The following is a 10,008-nucleotide window of genomic DNA, read 5'->3' as shown; positions in this document are numbered from 1 at the left end:
AAAACTGACCTCTTCCTATGTCTGAAAACTTTCACGTCCTTCTGCTTTAAAAATTATTTTAGAAAGTTGCATCTAGAGGTGATCACTTATCTTTTAATTAAGCTTTGAAGTGTTTGTTCTGTACCCTTGTTTAAGCAGCTGTTGAATGAATAAGTGCCCCTTTTTTAAAGCTGTAAAGGTCTCAGTTTTATTAGTCTGCTGCAGAAGTCATGAGGAATGGTTTTCCAGTGTTACCTTGTAGCTGAGTTAAAGTGTTTCTAAAAACTGGTATTCCTTCCTGTTTCGGCATTCAAATGTGGCTGCGGAGTTATAACAGTTTCCAACAAGAGCATTTCCTTTGCTCTGTGCTCCAGAGCCTTGGACATCCAGAGCTGTGCTGCTTTGAATGGTGTTTCAGTTTGACCTGACCAAGTCACGTGCTACAGTGGATGTCGTGCAACTTGATCTGTGCTTAGAAGTGGAGGATTAGCAGTGGAAGGTTTGCTTTGCTATCCATTTTGTGACACAGGTAACCCTCACTGAGACGATCGTTATCTTTTATTCTCTGTTTTGTTCTTGAGTGCTGAAAGGGCCATAGTTCTCTAGTCACCTTTGTGCTTAATGGAAAAGAAAGGTCAAGGAGTTTCAGGCTTCAGGAAGATGATTTAATAGTCACTTTCCATTGTGTGGTGCTCAAGTTAATATACAGCTTTCAAAATATGTAGCAAAATGGTCCAAGCTGTGTGAAGTAAATTGGGTGTGGTGGCTAGGGAAAACTATAAGCTTTCTTCCTGAAGGGGAATAGGAAGTGCAAGTGAGAGTTAGCACCAGAGAGCTTCTAGATTAGAATAGGAACAAGCAGCGCTGGTTCCTGCTTGTTTGTATACTAGATGTGTTCGGAGGCAGAAGGGGTGGGCTCCAAAACTGGGCTTAGTGAGATCTTCTGCAAAGAGTTTCAGCTTTGATGGTTTTGTGTGATTACTGTTCATTCTGCTGCTGTTGGGACCAGTGAACAGGTATGTATGTAACTCAGGGTCTTGAGAGATCACAGCCTCAGTATGCTTTCAGTGTGCTCTGACTTTGCACTTATCTAATAATATAATACTGTAACTTTAAACCAGTAGTAATAAAACATTCCTTTATCTTCTCCTTTATGAATTTCTTAAAGTAAGGGTTATATCCAGTACACACACAACTGAGTATGTCTCCTGTCCTCTACCTTCATGAAGTATCAGTGGTTCTGGTGCTGCACGTGCAGAACATCAATATTTGTGGTAGCCGAGAAATCCTTCTAGACGGTATCATCTAATATTTCATTTAGCCGCTTGGAGTAAATAAGAGGCCTTAAGCTTTGTTTGTGGCCAGTACTCAGGTTTTGTTTGTGCAATTATAGTGTAGTTGAAGAGCTGCATTTGGAAGTGCACTTACTGAGGAAAGCAAGTAGACTTTCGTCTCAGAGGACAAATTTGCTGTTAATAAATGATTTCAAGAGCATCATGAAACTACTTAACTTCAGTCCTTAAAGTGGTTGTCCTGCCAGACTACAAGCATTCCTACAAGAATCTGTGGGGTGGCTGTGCAGTGTCTTTTGCTCTGCTTAGAACTGTTTACTAATTAAAATTACTCTACACAGTGCTAGAGAAGTTCTTTTATTGTGGGAGATGGTTAGATCTGTTATAGAGAACTTGTGTGTGAATTTCTTAAGTCTTCTGAGGGATCTAAGTGCTCTAAGGGAACTGATTATTTTATTTTTTTCTGCAAAGCTTGGTTTTACGACTGGAAGCCAATCCAGTTTAGCTTGCATGGTACTCTGCATTTACTAGACCTTTGGAAGTTGATGTCTTTCTTATCTGTCATTTGACAGACTTGAGTAACTTCTGCTGGTGTTACTGAAAGGCCATTGGGAATAAATACGTAGAAATTGGGTTCTTTTGCTTCACTTTGCGCTGTTGGGGCTGTTGCAGTGGACTTGGACTTGCAGTGCTTTCTCTAATTCAGCTGCAGTGTGGAAACCTGGTGTCATAACTGTAGGGGAATCACATGTGCTCCTGTTTGGATTGTCAGTCCTAGGAAGTGTAAGGGTAAGAATTACTGTTTTCTATATAGTTACAAAGCAGTGAGGCAGTGATCCCTTTGGTTTCCAGAATGTATAGCACTGAAGAGATGGTAAGAGAGATGGTAAAAATTCCTAATTCTGTTCTGCTAGTAACTGAACTTTCCAGTCTGTTTAGGTGTGCTGAAACTCCACAATGGCTTTATGGCTTTTCTGTGTCTGGTATTCTAACTATATTGAATGTTATTCATGTGTTGCAGTTCAGTAGATATCAAATCAGTTTTGGTTCTTGTGCGAGGACTTCAAGGAGTTGATAGCTAACATATGCAATGTAGATACTATTGGCCAATCAACCTAGGCCAGCTCCTGGTGGGTGTAGGGGTCTTATTTGTAGGATTTTGATAGCTGCTTTAAAAATGAATGAAATTCTAAGAGTTAACATTAAGTGAAGAGTAGGTGCATCTACACAGTATTTTAGCGCAGAAAAGCGGTTAAACTTTAATCTGTGTCTTTTCTTGGTAGCTTCACCTGGATGACAAGTTCTAAGTTTTGAATGACAGTGCCATTCAGGTTTTTTGCTTGCATCTAGACTATTTCTAGAAATGTCCTGTAAATTGGTGGCTTGTGTTGGAGTTAACTCTGCCAGATTCTAGGACATGATGTTCTAAAAGCTAAGCTTATTACAGGTTCTCAGCTTTCCTACTGTCGTTTAAGTTTTCCTCGTGAAGCAAACTTGGTAAAGAGGCACAGTGGCACATTTGCTTTTTGAGACAGCAAATAAAAACTGGAAGTGTAGCATGTCAAAGTATCTAGTCAATTAAAGCTTATCTTCCTTGTAGAAGAATTAAATACCATTAGTAGAAAAGCTTTAGCATGATTGGTGTCTGAGAAGTCTTAATATTCACTATGCTAATAGAAAGCATAAATAACAACAATGTAAATATCAGAGTGTTGTTCATTAGAAAATCTTTCACCAGAGCAAACTGCAAGCAGGTATTAACAGAAAAGATGCTTGCAGCCAGCTTTCAGTCTGTCACACGGTTTTATAATAGCACTTGGAAAGTGACAGTTTCTGGTTTTGGAAAATACAATTGAAGCTTGCTCTAGCTGTAACTATGCTGAGCAGAGCAGTTGAAATTGAAGGGTGCTTAATCCTAACAGTTTGTTCAGCTTGCTTAGCTGCTCTAGGGATGATATTTGCCTCAGTAAAAGGTTCAGCCAATTAATACCCTAGAAAGAAAAAAGTTCTACCTCAGGCTGCTCTGGGGAAGCCAAGTAAAGATAGCTGTGCTACATCTAAGGAGGAGAGAGCAGTAAAGGTTAATTACAATTTCTAGCAATGCTTGACTTGTTTGCTCCAAATCTATGGCTTTCTCTTGCCAGAAAACAGAAAATGTGCTGCTCAAAGGATTCTGACGGTACCTGAGTGGCAGAAGACTGCTGGTGTTGGTAGAGGGGGATGTATGCTGTGCTGTTTCTTGCTGATCTGTCTGTATGGGAATAGTTAATACTTTGTAGGTGCAGAAAATCTCATGGATCAGAGGAACCTCAGGCCTGTTCTAGGTGTGCTTATTTGTCTTGTATCTTGAATCAGAGTTCATCTTCCACTGTTAGCCTGCAGTTCTTAGTTTTACCACTTAGTTTAGCAACCTGTTTGAGTCTACAGGCTGATGTAGAGTTGTTCAGTAGATCTTCCCCTTGTTCCACCCATCTGCACCCTCAGTGGGGCAGGAGCTGCTCTCTTGCTGTTGCTGCATTATGATTCAGAAGTTGCCAGAGCTGGCAGGGAGCTGGCTTACTCTTGCCTGTGTTTGGATTCTTCAGTGGGTGCTTTGCGATTGACCCTCCTTTTGAAGGCTAATGGGGACCTGTAGAATCTCTTAGCATCTCACTTTTTTTTTTCAGCTGTTTTTTGTTTTCAGCTGAACAGACTTGAGTTGAAGTGAACTTTGCTCCCCACTTCCACAGATAGGATGTAACTGCTGGTCTTGCATTAGCCCTCAGACGATCGTGTAGAATATGCGAAGGCACATGCTTAGCTGTGCAATGCAGTCGTTATTCTCTTTCTGATGAGGTTAAAGAAGGAACGTTCTCCTCAACTTAGAATGAAAGTAGCCATATTTATAAGTAATGTTTGAAATCCTAGCAAATGTAATTTTTTTTGTAGTATCAAATATGTAAAATCAGTGTTGAAATTAGAAGTCTGTGAAATAAATGCTTTTTATTTTGTGAATATTTACACAACAGGTTGGACCTAGTTTATACTAAACAATAGCTTAGGATGGCTTGTCTCCCTAGATTGCAGTTAGTTACCACACGAATAGGCACGAATTTTCGCTGGGAAAATTTTTCTTGATGCGTAATACAAAAACTCTGCAGAAAAGAATCTGAGCAATGGATAACAACAGTAAAATGCTTTGAGGCAGAATCAAGTAAGCCAAGATTGGTGCTGATTGTTCTACAGTTGTCTTTGTGTTTAATTGAAACACAATTTTTATTTTTAACATCTAGTGAATGGCCCATGTGTCGTACCTGAGGGAACTGTCTCAACATATATGTGAGTTTTTAGTTCATGCTGCATCAAGTGAAGTATATGGAGAAAGTTACTTTATTTTATTTATTTATTTTTTTTAAGTAAATGAAAGGTAAAGGATAATTTAACGGTGCTTTTTGGCTCGTAGTATGGTTAGGGCCGCATGGTCATTTTATCTGTGAGTAAAGAAGCCATGCTGCGGTCACGTTCAATGTTGAACAAAGGTACAAGCTTTCAGAAAAGGTGGGGCTTAGAAGGTGCTCGCCAATTCCCTTAGTATTGTATAAAAAGCTAAAACTTGAGCTCCATGTTACAAGCACTATGGGAGTGCAAGCGTATGGGGATGGCAGCGTTTTTCTTGCCAGCTGCTGCTGCTTCCTGGAGTACTTGTTTGTGCTGTTCTTTATTGGTATTATAACTAAGGCTTAATCCTGAAACAGCAAGGAGCATAAATCTTTGCGCTCATCTTCACTCAATTTGTTGAAGCTATTCACAGAATTGAATGCTTTGACAGGACTGTATTCACAGCTTATATTGTTCTCTCACTGCTGTTATTAGCTGATACTGGAGGTGGTGGTACGTGTTCTGTTTTTTCCTCTTTAAAAGAATGGTGTGAAAGCTACCCAAATTCTCCAGTGACGATCTCAGGCTCCTATTTTGTAAGAAATCATTTTAACTTCTGTGCTAGTTATGACAGCAAGATAGTTGTTAGTGTCCGAATCAGAGCTTTGCAGGTGTCTTTCCTTACTTAGCATGTTATGCTAAGGTATTTGGGCACAAAGAAGTACAACAATGCTAATGGATGAGTGTTTTTTCCCAGATTGCTCCATGTTTGTGTGTGTGTTTTTTGTTTTGTTTTGTTTTTTTTTTAAAGCAAGAATATACTTTGTCTTGCTTGGTTATTTAGGAGGTGCTTTGAAAAAGTTCAGAGCTAAATGTATCCAAGGCATGATCATTGTCCTTTTTTTCGCAATTTTCACCTTTGTTCATGGACCTTAGCACCATCATCTTCTGTGAGAAGTGAAGAACTACTTCAGTATAGTAGTTAATTAAATTACAATGTGGTGATTAAATTTTTAATTCAATGTGAGCAAAGAGTTCCAACTGTAGAAAAGTCCTTGTAGGAAATAAATGCAAGTAAGTCATCTATTTTACAGGCATTTTACTTTAGTTAATCCTTCCTTTAGCAGGTGGGCTAGAATGACATACATAGCCCTTTGTTTAACTGTATCAATTTATATGAAAACTTGTCCAGAATTTCTGGGAAGATAACCATAAACATTGCTTCTCAAAATGGAAAGGTAGCTTCTATTTTGCATTGAAAATGCATTGAAAATTTTACTGTCCAGAATTAGCATCCATCTATGGCTGTACAGCGTTTACACTTGTCAGACACGTTTGACATAGATTTAGCATGAACTAGCAAGACAATGTTATTTTTGTCTTCTGAAGTGTCTTGAAACCTTTCTTTGTCATGCTTTTGAAGTACTTCTTTTCATGGTTTTCCTCCTTTAATCCATGTAGTTAGATTTTTGTCAGAGGTGTTTTCCTTGTACTTTTTGCTTGGCTCTGTGATCTTGCACATTTCAGACGACAGACCAAAACACAGAAGGCTGGGATGTTTGTTAAATTGCATCTGCTGTAAAGGTGTACATCATCACTGTCAGTTTCACTGAGAAAGATTTTGTTCCATTACTGCCTAATGACAGAGAAGTTCCCTGCCTGAGCTGTCTCTGCAGAAAGAGGAAAATGCCTGGACTGGGCTTATTCCTGCAGTCTGTGACCAACCTCACAGAAATCAAACCCCAGTGGCTTGGAACACTTGCAGACATAGGAATGTAGCCCTGTGTATTTGTCATCTTTTATCAGGGACAGTACTTGTGCATGGCAAGGTAAATTTGTGATTAATAGAATACAAATAGTTATATAGCAAAGTATGCTGAATTCATTAGGTTAATAAATCTATAGTTGTATTAGTAGCATCTACATATAGAGATTTCTGTGCTTCAGAAATAGAGGGATCCACTTTGTTCCTGTTAGTTATTGTAACGTTGTTTTAATGAAGTTGACATTGTTTACATGAGCTGATCAATCTCCAAGCATGTTCACTGGGATGTTACTACCACCCCAAGTAGTATTGCTCACCTCTTCTTTTAACTTTTAACTTGCATCACAGCTTCTTTTTCGAGTTTCTCAGCCTTTTAACTTCCCTGCCTACAGGCTGAGTATTGAAGGAAAAAAAAAAAGCCTAGAAATTGTTAAAAAGCTAGTGATATGGTACATCATGTTCCAAACTGTTGCCTGGAGTCTCATTTAAAGACCTCAGAGTAGCTTTGAAAGAAACCTCGTGGAAACACTGTAGAGTAATGAGATCACCTGCACTGTTCTTTGCATTTCAATAGAAACTGTTTTTTTTTTTATGGGTGAAGGATTACGTGATAACAGGAACACTGCTGTCCAAATTCTATCTAATTTCTGTCTGGAATTTTACACTTAGTGGGAAAACTTTCAATGGCAAAATGACTTTAGAACTTTTTAAATATTTCATGTGAGATTAAAAATTAGGAGTTAAAGTTAAGTAACATCCACAGAGCTATCTCTCCAGTGCATTAGGAAGCAATCTTTGTTTCATTATCAATACTTGCTTTTGTAACAGCAGGAGTTTGCTTTCTCTTTGTGTTTGCTCATTGTGCCTATTTTGGCAGCATTCCATATCTCTGTACCTGTTTATAATGGGGTTTTACTTACTGGGGCAAAGTAGGAATTTTGCTTATTTGTTTTTCCAGCTCTTCAGTTCTGCAGAGTCCTTTTGAGACTGAGGTGTGGAATCTGCTTTGCACCAATTTCACGTAGTGATTTTTTTTTTCTGGTTTCTTGGTGTTTTTTTTTTTTAATCAAATTCAGCAGTGTAGGTCATGAAAGGGGACATCGGAAGGGTCCTGCTGAAACTAATGGTAGCTTGACACTACCTCCTTCCCCAGTGATGATAGTTGCATTGTGTAATACCTTCTTAAATCAGGTCAAATGTTCTTATGTACAACCAGGCACTGAGGGTCCCCTCTGTCCTTACTTTGTTAGACATGAGACTTTCAGCCTTTCCCTGAAATGACCCTCACTAGCACATATACCCCACAGGTTGCTACCCACTGTACTGTGAGTCTTCCAGCCAAACCTCTGTGAAAGGCAGACCCTGCTGGCTGAACCTTCAGATATCCCATGCTGCTGGCAAGGGGTTGTGTTAGTTTTGATGCAAGTACCAATATTGAGCAGCAGGGAAGGGTGAAGGCTGAGATTAGGGTTATGGTCTGATGGAGATGGGACTTGCAAGACATTCAGGAGTAGACTGCAGGCCTGTTCAGTCAGGCAAAACTGTCTTCTGATTAGCTGTGATAAACTGTATGGGTTGCTAATTGTGTAAAAAGAGTCTGAGGGCAGGGTTGAGAGTTTATGACAATGACAGCAGGAGCCCAGTTTCTTTGCTTTTTTTTTTTTTTCCTTGATGATGATTCACAAACAGTTGACTGGGTCTAAGCTGGACTTGATGCAAGCACTGGTAATTGGAAAACAATTGGAGTTAAAGTTTGGGGAGGATTTGGGGCTTAACTCTGGGAAGAGATGAGATAGAAGAGTACCATTATTTGTTGGACTGCCTTAGAGTTATTGGAAAAAAAAATGAGTGCTGGTGCTGGATGAAGTGATTGACTAGTGCTAGTTTTAACACGGACCTTTGGGTTAGTAAACTCAGGTTAGACTTGGCTTTAGCAGCTGTGTTCAGGGATGTTAGGTCTAGGGAACTGTATTCATGTTCTGTAGTGAACTGTAGTCATGTTTCCATGACACCGGGGGGAAAAAAAAAATCTGGTGACAGAACAACTGTGTCATATAGGATAAAGTTTTCCTTCAAAGACACAGATCACTGGGCTGTTGTTGAGGTTGCTGTGAGGTTTTTCAGTAGCAGTTGAGGTAGTAGGGGAACTCTTAATACCAAGTGCTGACTGGAGTGATTGCCTTATGTTAGTTTAGGCTGTGTCCATGAGAAATTGGATTTGGGCTGCAGAGAAGCATAATTATTTTTGGTTATTTTGAATCGTCCTAAACAGTGGAAGTGGTCCACTGTTTAGGTCTTTCTAAGAATCGGTTGGAGCACAGCAAGTAGCTGAGTGCTAGTAGAGTTGTCTGAGTAGTTTCAATGCTTGAGAGAATAAAGTATTGTAGACACTTAGTTGCAAAAATTAGGTCCTACAGTTTGAGATTTATGAGGAAAGAAAACAAAAGATGACAAGAATGAAAATGAGTGCCTTGAAACTCTGAGGTGTTGTGCAGTTGGGGCTCTAATAAGAAACAAAATAGCAAACCTAGCTATCTCATTAAAATCATCAATTACATCCCACCAGTCTCTTGGCACTGCTTTTCTATTTGCAATTGTTCCTTCTGCTGAAAGGAAGCAGATGGCAAAATTGCCTTTCCCTATCCTTCGGGGTGGAAAAGGAAAGGAAGGATTTTTTGTTAAACCCTTTCTCTACTTGCCCTGATGCTGTGTCCTTCCTCCATCTGCACTAAAGTGTTCAGAAATAACCCAGGGAGCACTGCCCAACTCTAGTTTCATGGCAGTAGTCCCGTGACTTCAGCATAGTCAGTGATACTGTGAAGTACTTCAGAGTTTATTATTTCTTAAAATTTGTTGATCCTGAATCAGATTTTGTAAATGAGAAAGTCAGAAATAATGAAGTTAGGAAGTAAGACTTCAAACAACTGGAATCAACAAAAGACATTGCTTCTCATTTGGCATAGCAAATGATAAATTTGCATCTCAGATACTGTGGGCTCCAGCTAAGGAGTAGGATAGTATGCTGACACTTGCTCTGCAAGATATCAGCAAGGTTCCCTTCTCTGGGATGTTGTGCAGTGTGGGCTTTCCACGGTATGCCTTTGCATTCAGCTTGATGTTATGCTCTTCCTGAACTGTAGGTTTTGTACAGATGTTCTTCCCCTTTTGACTTTTTACCATTAAGGACAAGAATGGGAACTTTTTTCTTCCATGCTGGATTCATCTGGGGATTGCTTTTCAATGGAGAAGCTGAGTTAAAGTATAGCAGCATTTTCTTGTATCTTGAGATTTTATATCTTGACTTGAGATTTCCTGCCGCCATGTAGCTGTTGCAGAGGATAATGCTTGCATCTAAGTGAACAGGATGCAGACCTGGATCTGTGTGGGTGTTGCTGGAATTTTTTTGCAGGAAGTTTTGCTGGAAAATAAAGATGTTGAATAACAGCTATGGGGGAGAAAATAGTGATAGGCATTTTCACAGGAAAATCAAATCTATCTGATATAAAGAAATACTTTCCCCTATGCAGTCTTCTTTACTACATTGCATCTATCTGAGAGGTGGATTTCAGGTCTCTCTTTGTTAGAGGATTGGGAAGAAGGGTTTGCTGGAAGGTA

Source organism: Meleagris gallopavo, chromosome 4 (assembly GCF_000146605.3).
Source record: "Meleagris gallopavo isolate NT-WF06-2002-E0010 breed Aviagen turkey brand Nicholas breeding stock chromosome 4, Turkey_5.1, whole genome shotgun sequence".
Lineage (NCBI taxonomy): Eukaryota > Metazoa > Chordata > Aves > Galliformes > Phasianidae > Meleagris > Meleagris gallopavo.
The sequence above is the reverse complement of the archived record's forward strand: the minus strand, read 5'-3'. Positions refer to the sequence as shown.